Raw genomic sequence first — 6,222 nt, 5'->3', positions numbered from 1 at the left:
GATTAGTTCCGCCGAGTCCAAAATATTGCTTCCATCGTAAGATACCGACAACTGTGACGAAAATAACTCTGCCATGTCCGATTTGTCCAATGCACAGCATGCAGTGGAGTTTCTATCATAAGAACCAATGCAATGATCGATAGGGACGGTCTCACTTCTTGTCATCATGATGTTCTCAATGAACAGTGGTTGGTTTGAAATAGTCCTCTGTGGCATGGAAAGTGTCAAAGCAGCAATCTCTAGCTTGAACTGAGTAACTGAAATCCCGCGGAAATGTCATTTGAGTGTATAACGGACATCCATGATCCACTGAATGTGTTTAACTTACATGAACTCTCGGTATCGAACGCAGGCAATGAGTCCTTCAAACAACAATTGTACTCCCAAATCTCTTCTTTGTTCCCTTAATCGTCCGATGACAGAAATAATCTACAATTTCTCCCTTAAACGGCGGGTAAAAACGTTGTAAATTTGACTGCTGAAGCAATGCATGATCCATGACTTGCTATGGTGCAGTGGAGTTCAAATGCTGGTGTTGGCCAAATTAGCCAATCAAGTGTCTCTCTTCACGACATGTGATCTTGTAAGGTCGAAGTTCGAATACATAATAGTCTGTGTGACCTGTGACCTCGATGCTCTCATTTATCTGAAACGTCAGTTTCTCGAGAAATGGGAGAGTATATTACTTTTTGACCAACTTTTATGCACTTGAAATCAATCATTTGAATGCAAGTAACGATCATGATTTATAGCCGTGGCAATGACTTTTCCCTGCTCTGAGCGAGCATACTGGTATGACAGTGTAAATGTGTTTCAACTTTTGGCGGACACATGACAGGTACTTTCAGTGTTTACGACTAGTGAACGGAACAAAAAAGTCTTTAAATGGAATTAGAATACCATTTTTGGATCCTAATCATTTAAAATATGTCCAAGGAAATTGTTTGAAAAAATGGCAGCTGAACTACTTTTTAGTTGACTTTTGACAAAAAATTGTTTTTTCATTCATGATGTTGTAATGGTTTGATATGGAGGTAGCTACCTCCATTGTTTTATAAATTTGTGCATTCCACGCATAACCTAATTCATATGTGTTTAACAACCGAGAGTATTTACAATTTTTTTGAATAAAAAAGAATTAATTTGTCATTTTGTACAATGAACACAGGGTACATAGTTCGATCATTGTTTCAATTCTGTGACAAAACAGTGCCATGTGGGACAGCTTAAAAAATCTGAAGTTCGTACCAAACTTGATTTGTATTTCACATATATCTACAAGCTTGGTACAAATTTCACAACTACCGTGGTGAAAATCCCATAGTGTGTACCAAACTAGTACAAACTTGGTGCATATTTCACATGTTCAATTAAAGTGTGTATCAAATTTGTAACATATATGTACTAATATGTAGCAAGTTTTGATCTTTCGTACGGGTATGTTACTTATAATATTATTAGTGAAGTATCTTAAAGTTACTCCCTTTTTACTCAACATTTTGGAAACTTCAAGCTCAACTTGGATGGGTACACCTCAAACCGCACCTTCCCCCCCCCCCCCCCCCCCCGTGTAATGATGAGTTTCTCCTTGCACCATAGGTGTGCATGTTTAAATGTTTGACCCCTTGTTAACTTCAAAATAGATGACCTAGGCCTATACCTTCAACTGTTTCATCCGATGTTTTGTTTACAGCTTGTCGGGTATTCCTTCTCGTCTCAATTGCAGATTGTTGCATTGCATTCCTTTGTAAAGCTGCTGCTGTTATTAGCCGCGATAAGTACAACGTTCATATGATTGTGGCAGATCGTCCAACGCGCTGGGATTACCTCCGGGGATTACCTCCATTGAAAAGTACCTGTCGTGTGCCGGTGCAGTAACGATCGGTGACCTGAGTCAAACGATGGAGGTAGCAAACTAAGTCAAACATCGCATTTCGGCATGGTTGAGACATCTCGCTCCTACTCTCACAGTCAAAAGAATCTTCGCAGCCGCTTTTTGTTTGTCCTTGAGTGCAGCTGTGCATGCTTTGCTATGTAAGCTGGGTGTGTTGTGACGTAACTGTATATACTATTAAAATAGGCAGGGGTCAGTTCCTTGTGCCATGCCGCCAGAAAAAATATTGCAATCTTAAAGCTGAAACTATATCACAGGACGAAAACACAGTAGTGATTGTAAGTGATATACAATAGAATTATACTCAAGAGAGAAAAGCACACCTAACGCTTAACAGGCAGTACAAGATCTGATCCCTACTGCCCTTCCCTTTTTACAATGGACTACCCGACCCTTGACCTTCACTAAGGTGAAAGGTAAATATGAACCGAATCTCGACACACACACAGAAACCGGCGGAACGCATAAGTCATGTCACGGTTTTTGTGGAGGGACCGTGGTCATGTACAGTGGCTACGTGCACGATTTTGTGGAGGGACCATGCTGCGTATCATACCATCGTCAAAGATTCGCACAATTCAACATTTATTCGACCAGTCTTCAAGGCGACAGCTTAGCAGTGAACTGTGCCTGATGTAGCCTAACAATGCAGTGGATCGTCGCTCAGACCTGCTTATCCATGTCATGGATAATAGCGTGCAGTTGCAGAAAAAACAGCCGGCTTTAGACTCAAGCACCTTACACAACATGTATTTTTGACCACAGTCGAATCGTGACTTTAAACAGCGTGTATGTATAACAGACACACTTGTTCATCTCAGGAATTTGACCACTCCGGTTCACTGTTGCGGCCGGCCAGGAATGTAGTGCCTTCCATGCCCATACAAAGGTATGTCAAGTTTGTAATCTTTATCCAAAAACCCTTTTTATAGTTCCGTGGTTCAAATCAAACAAACATTGACCAGTAAAGCTCAATCTTCAAATAGCAAGGGAGGAGTCCTTGGGCGAGGGGGGGGGGGAGGGGTTGTTACTTTGAAATATGTATTATGCCAAGGGACACTTTGTAAATTTTAGGCATGTCCATTTGATCAACAAACATTCAACTGTAAACATTTTCATTTCATCACATTCAGCATCGCCGTCCAGGTCTTTTTATACTCCATGGTGTAATTATACAGACATACATGGTATAATATTGCAAATTACCAAGGTACATTTTCTTTTAACATTGCACCTCTGCTTCTACAGTACATGCATGTGTGTTCCTCAGGCCCACTTCTCCCATTGCCAATATAATATATTAGGATTTCACTGAAATTTTCCAGCTCACAGAGTCAGAGTGGCACCAGAATTTTGCCAGCATTGAAGGTCGTCTAGCCTTGTGTTAGGAAAACCTATAAGTACATATAAGTTAACTAAGTTCAGTGGTTTTTCAGAGACATGCACAAAAATTTGTATCTTTTAAACCTCAAATTTAATTAGGCCATGTTGATGCAAACTGTCAATGTAAAAGTAGTGTACAGTTTGCAATTTCCTGAGAAAACTGACAAGAACTTGGCCATTTAAACAAATCCAATCATGGTGCAATGAAGCATTTGATAACTAACACTACTCTTACATGTTCCTTACCAAGTTTGTGGAACTACATTGCATTCTGAATAATTGCCTGTATATTTTCGCCAAAAGTACCACATTATCTTTCACAATATACAAATTTTATATTTTGTAAATTCATTTAACACTAACAATAGAGCTTTCCATTAATTATATTTAAATGATTAGAGAGAAATGAATTAAATGTGAACTGACAAATATAAAGAGACATAAATAGTACATGTACAGTTGTGTACCAGTCAAACATACATTTGATGCTGAACACTTGCAATAAGTAGGTCTTTCATACTCTGGTTTTTTAATTGCAAAGGCAATTCTGGAGTTTTAAATGAAAGAGTAAGTGAAAACTACACTGTACAGGTACATGTGACAGCCAACTATAATACTGTACTGAAATGCCAGTGTCACTTGCTTTGAGACAAACAACTCATTACACCTTCACTAAACTGCTGGATCTACTTTCCCTTGGACCCCTCACCAAAAACAAAAAAATAGAAGCATAGTCACATAGGTGTCATGATGTAAATCTATGAAATGGTCATGAATGTGAAGACAGCCAGAATTGAGCTGACAATGTTCTGGTGTACAGTACTGAAAATGAGAGTAATTATACACATGGTACATAGTGAATTTAAATATTTTTGTTTTTTCTTTCAATTACATGTCAATACATATTGCTGTTTGGTTTGTATGGCTCAACTAATATGTGTGTTTTATTATCTTTGATTGTAGATCATTGCCATGAGAAGGACACCAACAACACAATAGAGGCTGAAGAATTACATGGGCACATGAACAGTACTTCATTGTGTGTAGAGTTGATAGAGGAGATTGATGACGGAAACAAAACGGATGGGACCCAGAATACTTGCCAAGACTTCAAGACCATATTGAGGAGTAAGTAGTCAAACCCTTGATGGAAAAGCTACATCATATGTCAAAGAAAATCAAGGGACTATAGTTTAGGTAGATTCTACAAATACTCAAAAATGTTTGAAGCTTTCAACTTCGTTGATTTAAGAACATTGTAACAGAGTTTTCCTTTACCTTCCTCCAATTTGGTTTTAGAATGGATACATGTAGCGAACAAAATTCAAATTGACATCTTTTGATACATGTAAGATTGAAGTCATGGTCAAAGATACGAGAAATTCCCTGACAAAATACTGGTTCAGTTGTTTTGAATATTGAAACAAGGACTCTAAGGGGTGTCTTTAGCTCATACTTGTATACATGTAGTTAAATACATGTAGCTTTTTTATGTGATGTGTATTTTGCATCATTATAAAAGAATGTAGCAGTTATACAGGAATTTGTTTGGCAATACTAATTACGTACAGTTTCAGACTTTCAATTCAGTCTAGTTTTTGTGGGTTTTTAGCTTGTCAAGATCTGTTGTTACACATTTAGAAACTGATTGCATTCAATTCTATACTCTGTTCTATGGCAGAATACTAATGTGCAATATTTTGTTCACAATCGGATTAATTGCTGGTGGCTGAGATAGGACCCATACATGTATATGTACATGTATGTACACTCATATGTACACTCATATATGATTGAATTATTTTTATTTCAACTCTGTAAACCAAACAAAAGATGAAATCATGTTTATTTTGATACATGTATGCTTACTGTCAAAAGAGAGCATTGATATACTTTTATAAAAAAAAAAAATTTAAATAGAAAAGGCCATTGCTTTGAATCTTCAACATTTTGCAAATGTGCCATGATAAACATGCAGAAATTATTCAATTCTGAAAATTGATATTACATTAACCCTTATCCTGCCAATTCCATATTTCACCACCAGGTCAAGATGGTTAAAAAAATATCTATCTGTGCTGACCTGAATTCAACATTAGTAGTACTGAAGCAGCAATTTGGACAACAATGCAACTCTAACAATCACATTCTTTTTCACCTCAGTGACTATATAGGTTTCTGTGGCAGCTACAAAGTCACATAAATTTTTTTAGCACACAACATTTATTTCCATACATGTAGGGACTAACAAACAGAATTGAAAATTTAATTGTTTATGGAGACTCCACACAGGGCACTCTGCAGTGCATTTTGTTTTCATTCACAACTGTACATTTTCCTCATCTTTTAAAACCCTTTGAAGTTTTTATCAGTTTAACAAGAGGGGTGTATGTGTTCAAAGACTTGTTCATCAAATGTCCTTTCAAAATTATTATGATTTTTTTACAATCCACATTCATAAGTTACCGTAGTATTTTTTATTTAAGTGTGATGCTACATATACATGTATCTGTATGTAATGATTAAGCCTCTTCGTATCAATCAACATGATTACATTTTATTCTGTATCAGATGTCTTCTTACATGATTAGGTTTTCATTTTTCTCTGACACTTCTGTGTAGGGCTATATAGGCTGGCTGCAAGGTCACTTGTAGTATGATGTAAAACTCTGTCTTTCAATTTGAAAATAGTATAGTAGGTCTCCAGTGCTACACTTAACTTTGTGGCCACCCAGTGTATGGTTCATCATCATGTATCAGGACCATCAACTTACAATGATAATTCAAAGACACTAAAAATTTGCATTCATTTGCTAAGAACTATGTATATGTCATATCAACTGCTTTGTACCAGTCAATTACATTGCAGTAGAATGTATATACAATGTATTATCTGTTGAATATTTGTTGAAAGCATTACTACTAGATATTGCTAAATTGTTGTA

General features: G+C 36.8%; 1 long non-coding RNA gene across 1 annotated transcript; it reads left to right on the top strand.

Moving 5' to 3' along the window:
* The first annotated feature begins 2,300 nt into the window (after positions 1 to 2,300).
* Positions 2,301 to 4,434, top strand: LOC139142168 (uncharacterized). The gene is made up of 2 exons (XR_011554312.1): positions 2,301 to 2,783; positions 4,241 to 4,434. It is a non-coding gene; the product is annotated as an uncharacterized lncRNA (long non-coding RNA).
* The last annotated feature ends 1,788 nt before the right edge of the window (positions 4,435 to 6,222 follow it).

The sequence above is a fragment of the Ptychodera flava genome, chromosome 10 (assembly GCF_041260155.1).
Source record: "Ptychodera flava strain L36383 chromosome 10, AS_Pfla_20210202, whole genome shotgun sequence".
In the NCBI taxonomy this organism is placed as follows: Eukaryota; Metazoa; Hemichordata; class Enteropneusta; family Ptychoderidae; genus Ptychodera; species Ptychodera flava.
This window is presented reverse-complemented; position numbering and strand designations above follow the sequence as displayed.